The 15000-nt window shown below is 30.5% G+C and overlaps 1 long non-coding RNA gene across 6 annotated transcripts; it reads right to left on the reverse strand.

Moving 5' to 3' along the window:
- Positions 1–3310: 3310 nt before the first annotated feature.
- Positions 3311–14695, reverse strand: LOC126769073 (uncharacterized). 6 transcript variants are annotated; one of them, XR_007669299.1, is made up of 4 exons: positions 14290–14695; positions 13600–13807; positions 4633–4743; positions 3311–3983 (listed from the first exon to the last, which is right to left on the reverse strand). It is a non-coding gene; the product is annotated as an uncharacterized LOC126769073 (long non-coding RNA). The 6 variants fall into 6 exon arrangements; XR_007669302.1 differs by lacking the exon at positions 4633–4743 and adding an exon at positions 8827–8937; XR_007669301.1 differs by lacking the exon at positions 4633–4743 and adding an exon at positions 13019–13129.
- Positions 14696–15000: the final 305 nt, after the last annotated feature.

The raw sequence follows: 15000 nt of genomic DNA on the forward strand, positions 1-15000 counted from the left end.
TAGTTTCTTGACGTTGTATTTTTAACAAAGTGATATAATTCATAGAAACATTCTCTAGTCATTCTAAAATAGTTCAAAAATTCAGCTGAGCTTTCTTTTAATCTAGGGTAAAGTGTATAAAAGTCACCAGTTTTATATTTTAGACTTAAGTTGGGTTTCGATGGAAATCATTAAAATTCGATCGGACTGCAGCCGCGTATCTCTTCAAATAAGACGATTTACGTCGTACTGCTGTCGTCCGGCAGCAGTACGGCTCATGGTCGTAATAACCGTGCGGCAGCAGTCCGGCACCAACCATCTAAATTGAAAGCGCCCTTAATAGTTAGTGTGCTTATGAAGTCCTCCTAACCAAATTCGGCCACTGCGACGCGATGCTTAATGTTTCTTATGGCATAATTATCATTTATAGTAATATCTGATACTACATATGATATACAAATTGCAAATCATATAGAAACTTTGCTCGTCTTCTCCCTAATAGACGAAAACACGCTGCAATGCGAAAAATTGAAAAATTTTGACTAAAAAAATTTGTTCATACAAGAATGTCCAACAGTAAAGTGCTTGGGGCTATTATTATATGCATAAAGAACATTTTTTTAGCCTCTTGCCGTCCACTGCTGGACAAAAGCTTCCCCTAAAGCCAACCATCCCGATCTTGGGCAGTCCGCATCCATCCCGTACCTGCCACCTTTTTTAAATCGTCGGTCCACCTTGCTGCAGCGCATCCTACACTACGTTTGCCTAAGCGTGGTCTCCATTCTAACACATGTCGGCTCCATCGGCCATAAATGCGCCTGGAGACATGACCAGCCCACTGCCACTTCAGCCAGCTAATTCTACGCGCGATGTCGGTAACTTTAGTTTTCTGGTGAATGTCCTCATTTCGGATCCTATCTGCCAGAGAAACCCAAGAAATAAAGAATATGCCCTGCGTATTTTTTTATGCATTTATTATTGTTTTCTTATGTTCTGTCTACGGTTTCCATGTGTGAGTGGTGGCTCAAATCTAATAATGGTGTGGCTAAAATCAATATAAAAATATTGTTCATAAGATAAAATCAAATTCATTTTACATTTTTACTACGAATAAATTTATTCAAGATCACAATTTTGCAATGGCAGTACTATGTGATGTGTCGAAGTTTAAGACTAAACGTTAGAAAACTTGAAATATTCCTTGTCAAATTTGTTCGATGTGTTGTGCGTGCGTTGCACTTTTATTTTGACCTTGGCGCGTTTAACGGACCTTGATAGTGCTTCTTTTATTGTTATTTGGCTATTTTTTTCGGACACAGCCTCATACTCTTCACTTGACCAACCCCGGCAACGTTTTTAGGCTGATGATGTTGAAGATATTTTTATTTACCCGTCCTCTCCGCTAGATGGCGCTGATTTCTTAGAACGCAAATATATATAATTTTAATTAATTTTCTCCAAGGGAGATTGTGTAAAAAATCAACTAAAACAGAAAATCAAATGTTAGAAAGAAATGTATCACATTGTCTTTTCTGGTTTTAAGTAGAATTTTTGAATATAAACAATGGTAAAAAGCTAGAATTTATTTTATTGATCGGTGTTTAGTTTATGCATACATTAATGAAAACAGTTAAAAGTTACTTTTAACAATTATAAAATGCTCAGAAATGAAGAGATCTGGCCACCCTATATCTTGTATATCATATTAGTCAGATCCACGATAAGTCCACGCGCGATATTTTACAGCCCAATTTTAAAAACGCGCTTTTTTTTTTAAATAAGCGCAATGCGCTTATTTAAAAAATGAATGATATGAAAGGGTTTGTCAAGTGAAGAGTATGAGACTGTGTCCGTAAAAAATAGCCAAATAACAATAAAAGAAGCACTATCAGGGTCCGTTAAGCGCGCCAAGGTCAAAATAAAAGTGAAAAATCTATATCAAAGCAGAGAAAACAACGCACACACAACACATAGAACAAACTCGACAAGAAATATTTCAAGTTTTCTAACGTTTAGTTTAAAAACTTCGATACATCACATAGTATTGCCATTGCAAAATTGTGATCTTTAATAAATTTATTCGTAGTAAAAATGTAAAATGAATTTGATTTTATCTTATAAACAATATTTTTATATTGATTTTTCGATTTATAAATGAAATCAAATTCATTTTCATGCGATGACCGAATAATTATTTTCTCATCACTCCCGCCATTAGGGGTGACATTGAAGAACAAAATACCGCAAAAATTATTCTACGGAAACTAGCCCCATCTAACGTAGAGGACGAGTCAACTAAGTCACATAAAAACGTTTGAATTGCACTAGATGTCGCTACAGAGCTCGATTGTCATGTTTTCATAAATTTTTATTTTTAAATAGCTAAATTCGAAAAATCAATATAAAAATATTGTTTATAAGATACCCACCCTATATCTTGTATATCATATTAGTCAGATCCACGATAAGTGACTGCGTGTACCACGATTGTGTCGCGCGATATTTTACAGCCCAATTTTAAAAACGCGCTTTTTTTTTTTTTAAATAAGCGCATTGACATAACAACCCATACGTTACATTTCTGCGACAACCTTATCGCGCTACTTAAAATCATCGTGTGCACCTGAAAGTTAAGTCTAGCATGCACTCGTCCATACAATTACGAAAATCACATTTACGAATCCGCTTATTTCTGTTTTAATTTAAACTCGACTCCTATCCGAGTTTAATTTCTAGTATAGTATTGGAATTGCCGTCCTCTACAAATCTAAAAAAAAAAATTAACTTTATTCGGTAAATTGTAGGTTTGATTTCTTTATATATCTATTTACTTACATTGCTAAAATAAACAAATTGATTATAGTTGATAATTTATTAAAAAATATAATTAAGTAATAAATTATAATAAGGTACAATATGTACTATATATGTATATAGAAAACATAAGTAATAATTACTTTTGTTGCCTATGACTTTTATTGTAATTGAAAGCCTGTAATTTTATTTTATCATTGTTGTCAAAATCGACAATTTTGCCTATTAAAAGTCTATTAACTCCTTTTAACACCAACTATTGACTATTAAATTAATAGATAAATTAATTAAATAATCAACTAATATCAATTTATGAAATCACATCTGCAATTTATAAAGAAAAAAAATTTATTTGTTATTTCAGGAGAAACCGCTTAGACATATAACAATCATTAAATAAATTTCATTTAGCAATTGAACAAAATCATCACATGCGTTAAACAAAGACTTTTTCGTGTAATCAATTGCATAATTAGAGGAAACGGGATCAATTTCCGATTTTAGCAAATCAAACGAACAATTTTTAAATATTTTATTTTTGCTTTTTTTGATTACATGGCCTGCGACATATTTTTTTGCTTCCTCGTGCAAAATTGAGTCAGTAGATTTAATTTCATGCATTGTGGTAATCAAAGAATCAACTTCACATGCAAATTCAGGAGGATCTAAAGAATCACATTTCTCTGATAATAAAAATTTCATTGACTAGCGGTTGATAGTCATCTTTTTCACAATCAGCACTAATGGAATGAGATGAATTCATATTATTAATCAACAGTGTCTTGTAGGCGTTCATAAATTGCATGCATGTGGGTTTAACATTTCTGATTCCATTACTTCGGATACAGCAAAGGAAATTCTCGAGGGGATCTTGATTAAAATTTCTGGTTAATATGTTTTGTGATTTTAAATTGTTCATTTATATATTTCCACATTTCCTTAAAGGTATTTATGTTGTGTATCCAATTTTGAACAAATAGCACTTTTTCATACATAATTCGTTCTGTGCCATCACGATATTTTACCACCCTTTCAAATGAAATTCGATTTCGATTTCAAACGAATTCGACACCCCCTGAGAACTTTAGCCGTATCACGGTATGGGTGGCCATTAAAAGAGTCATATAATTTGTCAAAGACGAGTAGTAGATCAGCAGTGTCTTCACACTCCGCTGGTAAGATTCTGCTTTCTGTAACAAGGAAAGATTATTTGAATTGCCAGCCAATCAAAATTTTTTTTTTTTTTATTATTCTTGCATTTCAATATTAAAAAAATTAAAGTTGGTAAAATTAATTTCCTTCACAGGTTGTGTGTAGCAAGAACGAGCAAATATATAATAAGCATTAAACTTTCGACATTAAAAATGTCAAAAGAATTAAGTTATCAGATACAGCAGTGTATCTCTTAAAACAAAAATAATTAGGTCTTAAAATTCAAAGTGTATCTAGTGAACTATCTCATATTAAGTGTGAGCAACAAGTTAACATATCACACACCTACATAATAAAATAAAAAAGTAGAAATAACTAAAAATAAAAACTTTTTGAAAAGATATTTTTATAATTTTTTTGTTTATAATGGCGTTTCAAAGATTAAAATAAATAAATATATTCTGCATACAGAATTTATTATGACAGATAAATTCTCTTATCTAAAGCACTATTCAACGAATTCCACATGAAACCCTTTCATATGATACATTCATTGAAATGTACCGCTGCGACATACACACTAGACAAGAAATAGGAGCAATATAATTTATTTTTAACTTTTGATTACACTCATATTTTTCCACGTATTTGAATCAGACGGACAAATGTATCATCACTTGTACCAACCTGAAAAACATTTTTGCTTTATGCTTTTTTTAGTAGCCTTATCCGTCAAAATTGCAGTACCTGTCTCAATAGATTTTTCTGTGGATGTTGATGCACAAATAGACATATCATCTGTAATAATAAGAATTATGTTATAATTTTTCTCTACAAGTAATCTTTTTATACAAAGTCTTAAGATGTTATTCATGTTACAAATAAAAATTATCTAGCATATTATCTAGTAGTGGCCTGTCCCAACTTTATATGGGTGGACATTTATTTTGGAACAACGAGTTGCCTATATGTTTATCAGCTATCTGTGTGTCAAATGTAATCCAAATCCTTTTCAAACAAAAAAACAAATCTTTTTTCTTGATAATATTAGTGTGGTTAATTAAGAAGGGGTACAAGTAAACCACTGAAAGTACTATTAGTTACCTTCATCCTGCTTTGCATACATACATGCTATAATATATCAATAAAAAAGGAATTTTTAAAAAGTCGAGTCATAAATTAATCGTAAATTATTTTGTTTCTCTAAATATGTTGACACTGAGTGTCTAACTAAAATGATATTTGTAAGTATGTCAACCAACTCTCACCTTTCTTAATATACAGAGTTGGAATAGCATTTCTTGTTAGCCTGTTGCTTGGTAATATGTAATAATTTTCAAAATTGTTTATTACATAACCTTAATTGGTTATAGATATACATATTTCCTTTCTCTGTGGTGTCATTCTCTAACACTGCTTTCCAGATTTCAAACCTTTCTACATCTTTTTCAGGCTTATGGAAATGATGCAGAGGACCTGAAATTTAATATATTTTTATTAAAGCCAGTTAAAGATGATAAACATCATTATAATTACATGCCAAGTATACTGATATCAATTTTCGGTAAAAAAAAATAAAAATTTGTAAGGAGAAATTTTATATACGGATTTTTTTTTTTTTTTTTGTGAAGATAAAATATTTAATGGAAAAACTAGAGAATCCACAATATTCGGCCACTATTTAGTTATTAGTTCATACAAATGGCCAAATGTAAGAATTCAAAATGATCATTCACACATAATCCAATAGTTGATTATGCTGTATGCCGCAAATGTATCAGTCCACTTCGGAACAATGAGCACTGTTTTTTAACATTGCAATGCGTTGGGGTTTGTACCTACGCAAAAGGAAAGAAGGAAAGGCGGAAAGGAAATGCACTGGTAGTTTATATACAAATTGACGGGACTACGACAGTCGTCCTATGCACACGTTTATAATTTCAATTGTATTACTTACCTTCTGCATTACACCCGAAATAACAGTTAGATCGTGGGCTTTTCGGTATCTTCGCCATCATCAGCCTAAAAATGTTGCCGGGGTTTGTCAAGTGAAGAGTATGAGACTGTGTCCGTAAAAAATAGCCAAATAACAATAAAAGAAGCACTATCAGGGTCCGTTAAGCGCGCCAAGGTCAAAATAAAAGTGAAAAATCTATATCAAAGCAGAGAAAACAACGCACACACAACACATAGAACAAACTCGACAAGAAATATTTCAAGTTTTCTAACGTTTAGTTTAAAAACTTCGATACATCACATAGTATTGCCATTGCAAAATTGTGATCTTTAATAAATTTATTCGTAGTAAAAATGTAAAATGAATTTGATTTTATCTTATAAACAATATTTTTATATTGATTTTTCGATTTATAAATGAAATCAAATTCATTTTCATGCGATGACCGAATAATTATTTTCTCATCACTCCCGCCATTAGGGGTGACATTGAAGAACAAAATACCGCAAAAATTATTCTACGGAAACTAGCCCCATCTAACGTAGAGGACGAGTCAACTAAGTCACATAAAAACGTTTGAATTGCACTAGATGTCGCTACAGAGCTCGATTGTCATGTTTTCATAAATTTTTATTTTTAAATAGCTAAATTCGAAAAATCAATATAAAAATATTGTTTATAAGATACCCACCCTATATCTTGTATATCATATTAGTCAGATCCACGATAAGTGACTGCGTGTACCACGATTGTGTCGCGCGATATTTTACAGCCCAATTTTAAAAACGCGCTTTTTTTTTTTTTAAATAAGCGCATTGACATAACAACCCATACGTTACATTTCTGCGACAACCTTATCGCGCTACTTAAAATCATCGTGTGCACCTGAAAGTTAAGTCTAGCATGCACTCGTCCATACAATTACGAAAATCACATTTACGAATCCGCTTATTTCTGTTTTAATTTAAACTCGACTCCTATCCGAGTTTAATTTCTAGTATAGTATTGGAATTGCCGTCCTCTACAAATCTAAAAAAAAAAATTAACTTTATTCGGTAAATTGTAGGTTTGATTTCTTTATATATCTATTTACTTACATTGCTAAAATAAACAAATTGATTATAGTTGATAATTTATTAAAAAATATAATTAAGTAATAAATTATAATAAGGTACAATATGTACTATATATGTATATAGAAAACATAAGTAATAATTACTTTTGTTGCCTATGACTTTTATTGTAATTGAAAGCCTGTAATTTTATTTTATCATTGTTGTCAAAATCGACAATTTTGCCTATTAAAAGTCTATTAACTCCTTTTAACACCAACTATTGACTATTAAATTAATAGATAAATTAATTAAATAATCAACTAATATCAATTTATGAAATAACATCTGCAATTTATAAAGAAAAAAAATTTATTCTTTAAATTTGTTATTTCAGGAGAAACCGCTTAGACATATAACAATCATTAAATAAATTTCATTTAGCAATTGAACAAAATCATCACATGCGTTAAACAAAGACTTTTTCGTGTAATCAATTGCATAATTAGAGGAAACGGGATCAATTTCCGATTTTAGCAAATCAAACGAACAATTTTTAAATATTTTATTTTTGCTTTTTTTGATTACATGGCCTGCGACATATTTTTTTGCTTCCTCGTGCAAAATTGAGTCAGTAGATTTAATTTCATGCATTGTGGTAATCAAAGAATCAACTTCACATGCAAATTCAGGAGGATCTAAAGAATCACATTTCTCTGATAATAAAAATTTCATTGACTAGCGGTTGATAGTCATCTTTTTCACAATCAGCACTAATGGAATGAGATGAATTCATATTATTAATCAACAGTGTCTTGTAGGCGTTCATAAATTGCATGCATGTGGGTTTAACATTTCTGATTCCATTACTTCGGATACAGCAAAGGAAATTCTCGAGGGGATCTTGATTAAAATTTCTGGTTAATATGTTTTGTGATTTTAAATTGTTCATTTATATATTTCCACATTTCCTTAAAGGTATTTATGTTGTGTATCCAATTTTGAACAAATAGCACTTTTTCATACATAATTCGTTCTGTGCCATCACGATATTTTACCACCCTTTCAAATGAAATTCGATTTCGATTTCAAACGAATTCGACACCCCCTGAGAACTTTAGCCGTATCACGGTATGGGTGGCCATTAAAAGAGTCATATAATTTGTCAAAGACGAGTAGTAGATCAGCAGTGTCTTCACACTCCGCTGGTAAGATTCTGCTTTCTGTAACAAGGAAAGATTATTTGAATTGCCAGCCAATCAAAATTTTTTTTTTTTTTATTATTCTTGCATTTCAATATTAAAAAAATTAAAGTTGGTAAAATTAATTTCCTTCACAGGTTGTGTGTAGCAAGAACGAGCAAATATATAATAAGCATTAAACTTTCGACATTAAAAATGTCAAAAGAATTAAGTTATCAGATACAGCAGTGTATCTCTTAAAACAAAAATAATTAGGTCTTAAAATTCAAAGTGTATCTAGTGAACTATCTCATATTAAGTGTGAGCAACAAGTTAACATATCACACACCTACATAATAAAATAAAAAAGTAGAAATAACTAAAAATAAAAACTTTTTGAAAAGATATTTTTATAATTTTTTTGTTTATAATGGCGTTTCAAAGATTAAAATAAATAAATATATTCTGCATACAGAATTTATTATGACAGATAAATTCTCTTATCTAAAGCACTATTCAACGAATTCCACATGAAACCCTTTCATATGATACATTCATTGAAATGTACCGCTGCGACATACACACTAGACAAGAAATAGGAGCAATATAATTTATTTTTAACTTTTGATTACACTCATATTTTTCCACGTATTTGAATCAGACGGACAAATGTATCATCACTTGTACCAACCTGAAAAACATTTTTGCTTTATGCTTTTTTTAGTAGCCTTATCCGTCAAAATTGCAGTACCTGTCTCAATAGATTTTTCTGTGGATGTTGATGCACAAATAGACATATCATCTGTAATAATAAGAATTATGTTATAATTTTTCTCTACAAGTAATCTTTTTATACAAAGTCTTAAGATGTTATTCATGTTACAAATAAAAATTATCTAGCATATTATCTAGTAGTGGCCTGTCCCAACTTTATATGGGTGGACATTTATTTTGGAACAACGAGTTGCCTATATGTTTATCAGCTATCTGTGTGTCAAATGTAATCCAAATCCTTTTCAAACAAAAAAACAAATCTTTTTTCTTGATAATATTAGTGTGGTTAATTAAGAAGGGGTACAAGTAAACCACTGAAAGTACTATTAGTTACCTTCATCCTGCTTTGCATACATACATGCTATAATATATCAATAAAAAAGGAATTTTTAAAAAGTCGAGTCATAAATTAATCGTAAATTATTTTGTTTCTCTAAATATGTTGACACTGAGTGTCTAACTAAAATGATATTTGTAAGTATGTCAACCAACTCTCACCTTTCTTAATATACAGAGTTGGAATAGCATTTCTTGTTAGCCTGTTGCTTGGTAATATGTAATAATTTTCAAAATTGTTTATTACATAACCTTAATTGGTTATAGATATACATATTTCCTTTCTCTGTGGTGTCATTCTCTAACACTGCTTTCCAGATTTCAAACCTTTCTACATCTTTTTCAGGCTTATGGAAATGATGCAGAGGACCTGAAATTTAATATATTTTTATTAAAGCCAGTTAAAGATGATAAACATCATTATAATTACATGCCAAGTATACTGATATCAATTTTCGGTAAAAAAAAATAAAAATTTGTAAGGAGAAATTTTATATACGGATTTTTTTTTTTTTTTGTGAAGATAAAATATTTAATGGAAAAACTAGAGAATCCACAATATTCGGCCACTATTTAGTTATTAGTTCATACAAATGGCCAAATGTAAGAATTCAAAATGATCATTCACACATAATCCAATAGTTGATTATGCTGTATGCCGCAAATGTATCAGTCCACTTCGGAACAATGAGCACTGTTTTTTAACATTGCAATGCGTTGGGGTTTGTACCTACCCAAAAGGAAAGAAGGAAAGGCGGAAAGGAAATGCACTGGTAGTTTATATACAAATTGACGGGACTACGACAGTCGTCCTATGCACACGTTTATAATTTCAATTGTATTACTTACCTTCTGCATTACACCCGAAATAACAGTTAGATCGTGGGCTTTTCGGTATCTTCGCCATCATCAGCCTAAAAATGTTGCCGGGGTTTGTCAAGTGAAGAGTATGAGACTGTGTCCGTAAAAAATAGCCAAATAACAATAAAAGAAGCACTATCAGGGTCCGTTAAGCGCGCCAAGGTCAAAATAAAAGTGAAAAATCTATATCAAAGCAGAGAAAACAACGCACACACAACACATAGAACAAACTCGACAAGAAATATTTCAAGTTTTCTAACGTTTAGTTTAAAAACTTCGATACATCACATAGTATTGCCATTGCAAAATTGTGATCTTTAATAAATTTATTCGTAGTAAAAATGTAAAATGAATTTGATTTTATCTTATAAACAATATTTTTATATTGATTTTTCGATTTATAAATGAAATCAAATTCATTTTCATGCGATGACCGAATAATTATTTTCTCATCACTCCCGCCATTAGGGGTGACATTGAAGAACAAAATACCGCAAAAATTATTCTACGGAAACTAGCCCCATCTAACGTAGAGGACGAGTCAACTAAGTCACATAAAAACGTTTGAATTGCACTAGATGTCGCTACAGAGCTCGATTGTCATGTTTTCATAAATTTTTATTTTTAAATAGCTAAATTCGAAAAATCAATATAAAAATATTGTTTATAAGATACCCACCCTATATCTTGTATATCATATTAGTCAGATCCACGATAAGTGACTGCGTGTACCACGATTGTGTCGCGCGATATTTTACAGCCCAATTTTAAAAACGCGCTTTTTTTTTTTTTAAATAAGCGCATTGACATAACAACCCATACGTTACATTTCTGCGACAACCTTATCGCGCTACTTAAAATCATCGTGTGCACCTGAAAGTTAAGTCTAGCATGCACTCGTCCATACAATTACGAAAATCACATTTACGAATCCGCTTATTTCTGTTTTAATTTAAACTCGACTCCTATCCGAGTTTAATTTCTAGTATAGTATTGGAATTGCCGTCCTCTACAAATCTAAAAAAAAAAATTAACTTTATTCGGTAAATTGTAGGTTTGATTTCTTTATATATCTATTTACTTACATTGCTAAAATAAACAAATTGATTATAGTTGATAATTTATTAAAAAATATAGTTAAGTAATAAATTATAATAAGGTACAATATGTACTATATATGTATATAGAAAACATAAGTAATAATTACTTTTGTTGCCTATGACTTTTATTGTAATTGAAAGCCTGTAATTTTATTTTATCATTGTTGTCAAAATCGACAATTTTGCCTATTAAAAGTCTATTAACTCCTTTTAACACCAACTATTGACTATTAAATTAATAGATAAATTAATTAAATAATCAACTAATATCAATTTATGAAATCACATCTGCAATTTATAAAGAAAAAAAATTTATTCTTTAAATTTGTTATTTCAGGAGAAACCGCTTAGACATATAACAATCATTAAATAAATTTCATTTAGCAATTGAACAAAATCATCACATGCGTTAAACAAAGACTTTTTCGTGTAATCAATTGCATAATTAGAGGAAACGGGATCAATTTCCGATTTTAGCAAATCAAACGAACAATTTTTAAATATTTTATTTTTGCTTTTTTTGATTACATGGCCTGCGACATATTTTTTTGCTTCCTCGTGCAAAATTGAGTCAGTAGATTTAATTTCATGCATTGTGGTAATCAAAGAATCAACTTCACATGCAAATTCAGGAGGATCTAAAGAATCACATTTCTCTGATAATAAAAATTTCATTGACTAGCGGTTGATAGTCATCTTTTTCACAATCAGCACTAATGGAATGAGATGAATTCATATTATTAATCAACAGTGTCTTGTAGGCGTTCATAAATTGCATGCATGTGGGTTTAACATTTCTGATTCCATTACTTCGGATACAGCAAAGGAAATTCTCGAGGGGATCTTGATTAAAATTTCTGGTTAATATGTTTTGTGATTTTAAATTGTTCATTTATATATTTCCACATTTCCTTAAAGGTATTTATGTTGTGTATCCAATTTTGAACAAATAGCACTTTTTCATACATAATTCGTTCTGTGCCATCACGATATTTTACCACCCTTTCAAATGAAATTCGATTTCGATTTCAAACGAATTCGACACCCCCTGAGAACTTTAGCCGTATCACGGTATGGGTGGCCATTAAAAGAGTCATATAATTTGTCAAAGACGAGTAGTAGATCAGCAGTGTCTTCACACTCCGCTGGTAAGATTCTGCTTTCTGTAACAAGGAAAGATTATTTGAATTGCCAGCCAATCAAAATTTTTTTTTTTTTTATTATTCTTGCATTTCAATATTAAAAAAATTAAAGTTGGTAAAATTAATTTCCTTCACAGGTTGTGTGTAGCAAGAACGAGCAAATATATAATAAGCATTAAACTTTCGACATTAAAAATGTCAAAAGAATTAAGTTATCAGATACAGCAGTGTATCTCTTAAAACAAAAATAATTAGGTCTTAAAATTCAAAGTGTATCTAGTGAACTACCTCATATTAAGTGTGAGCAACAAGTTAACATATCACACACCTACATAATAAAATAAAAAAGTAGAAATAACTAAAAATAAAAACTTTTTGAAAAGATATTTTTATAATTTTTTTGTTTATAATGGCGTTTCAAAGATTAAAATAAATAAATATATTCTGCATACAGAATTTATTATGACAGATAAATTCTCTTATCTAAAGCACTATTCAACGAATTCCACATGAAACCCTTTCATATGATACATTCATTGAAATGTACCGCTGCGACATACACACTAGACAAGAAATAGGAGCAATATAATTTATTTTTAACTTTTGATTACACTCATATTTTTCCACGTATTTGAATCAGACGGACAAATGTATCATCACTTGTACCAACCTGAAAAACATTTTTGCTTTATGCTTTTTTTAGTAGCCTTATCCGTCAAAATTGCAGTACCTGTCTCAATAGATTTTTCTGTGGATGTTGATGCACAAATAGACATATCATCTGTAATAATAAGAATTATGTTATAATTTTTCTCTACAAGTAATCTTTTTATACAAAGTCTTAAGATGTTATTCATGTTACAAATAAAAATTATCTAGCATATTATCTAGTAGTGGCCTGTCCCAACTTTATATGGGTGGACATTTATTTTGGAACAACGAGTTGCCTATATGTTTATCAGCTATCTGTGTGTCAAATGTAATCCAAATCCTTTTCAAACAAAAAAACAAATCTTTTTTCTTGATAATATTAGTGTGGTTAATTAAGAAGGGGTACAAGTAAACCACTGAAAGTACTATTAGTTACCTTCATCCTGCTTTGCATACATACATGCTATAATATATCAATAAAAAAGGAATTTTTAAAAAGTCGAGTCATAAATTAATCGTAAATTATTTTGTTTCTCTAAATATGTTGACACTGAGTGTCTAACTAAAATGATATTTGTAAGTATGTCAACCAACTCTCACCTTTCTTAATATACAGAGTTGGAATAGCATTTCTTGTTAGCCTGTTGCTTGGTAATATGTAATAATTTTCAAAATTGTTTATTACATAACCTTAATTGGTTATAGATATACATATTTCCTTTCTCTGTGGTGTCATTCTCTAACACTGCTTTCCAGATTTCAAACCTTTCTACATCTTTTTCAGGCTTATGGAAATGATGCAGAGGACCTGAAATTTAATATATTTTTATTAAAGCCAGTTAAAGATGATAAACATCATTATAATTACATGCCAAGTATACTGATATCAATTTTCGGTAAAAAAAAATAAAAATTTGTAAGGAGAAATTTTATATACGGATTTTTTTTTTTTTTTTTTGTGAAGATAAAATATTTAATGGAAAAACTAGAGAATCCACAATATTCGGCCACTATTTAGTTATTAGTTCATACAAATGGCCAAATGTAAGAATTCAAAATGATCATTCACACATAATCCAATAGTTGATTATGCTGTATGCCGCAAATGTATCAGTCCACTTCGGAACAATGAGCACTGTTTTTTAACATTGCAATGCGTTGGGGTTTGTACCTACCCAAAAGGAAAGAAGGAAAGGCGGAAAGGAAATGCACTGGTAGTTTATATACAAATTGACGGGACTACGACAGTCGTCCTATGCACACGTTTATAATTTCAATTGTATTACTTACCTTCTGCATTACACCCGAAATAACAGTTAGATCGTGGGCTTTTCGGTATCTTCGCCATCATCAGCCTAAAAATGTTGCCGGGGTTTGTCAAGTGAAGAGTATGAGACTGTGTCCGTAAAAAATAGCCAAATAACAATAAAAGAAGCACTATCAGGGTCCGTTAAGCGCGCCAAGGTCAAAATAAAAGTGAAAAATCTATATCAAAGCAGAGAAAACAACGCACACACAACACATAGAACAAACTCGACAAGAAATATTTCAAGTTTTCTAACGTTTAGTTTAAAAACTTCGATACATCACATAGTATTGCCATTGCAAAATTGTGATCTTTAATAAATTTATTCGTAGTAAAAATGTAAAATGAATTTGATTTTATCTTATAAACAATATTTTTATATTGATTTTTCGATTTATAAATGAAATCAAATTCATTTTCATGCGATGACCGAATAATTATTTTCTCATCACTCCCGCCATTAGGGGTGACATTGAAGAACAAAATACCGCAAAAATTATTCTACGGAAACTAGCCCCATCTAACGTAGAGGACGAGTCAACTAAGTCACATAAAAACGTTTGAATTGCACTAGATGTCGCTACAGAGCTCGATTGTCATGTTTTCATAAATTTTTATTTTTAAATAGCTAAATTCGAAAAATCAATATAAAAATATTGTTTATAAGATACCCACCCTATATCTTGTATATCATA

This window comes from Nymphalis io, chromosome 6 (genome assembly GCF_905147045.1).
Source record: "Nymphalis io chromosome 6, ilAglIoxx1.1, whole genome shotgun sequence".
Lineage (NCBI taxonomy): Eukaryota > Metazoa > Arthropoda > Insecta > Lepidoptera > Nymphalidae > Nymphalis > Nymphalis io.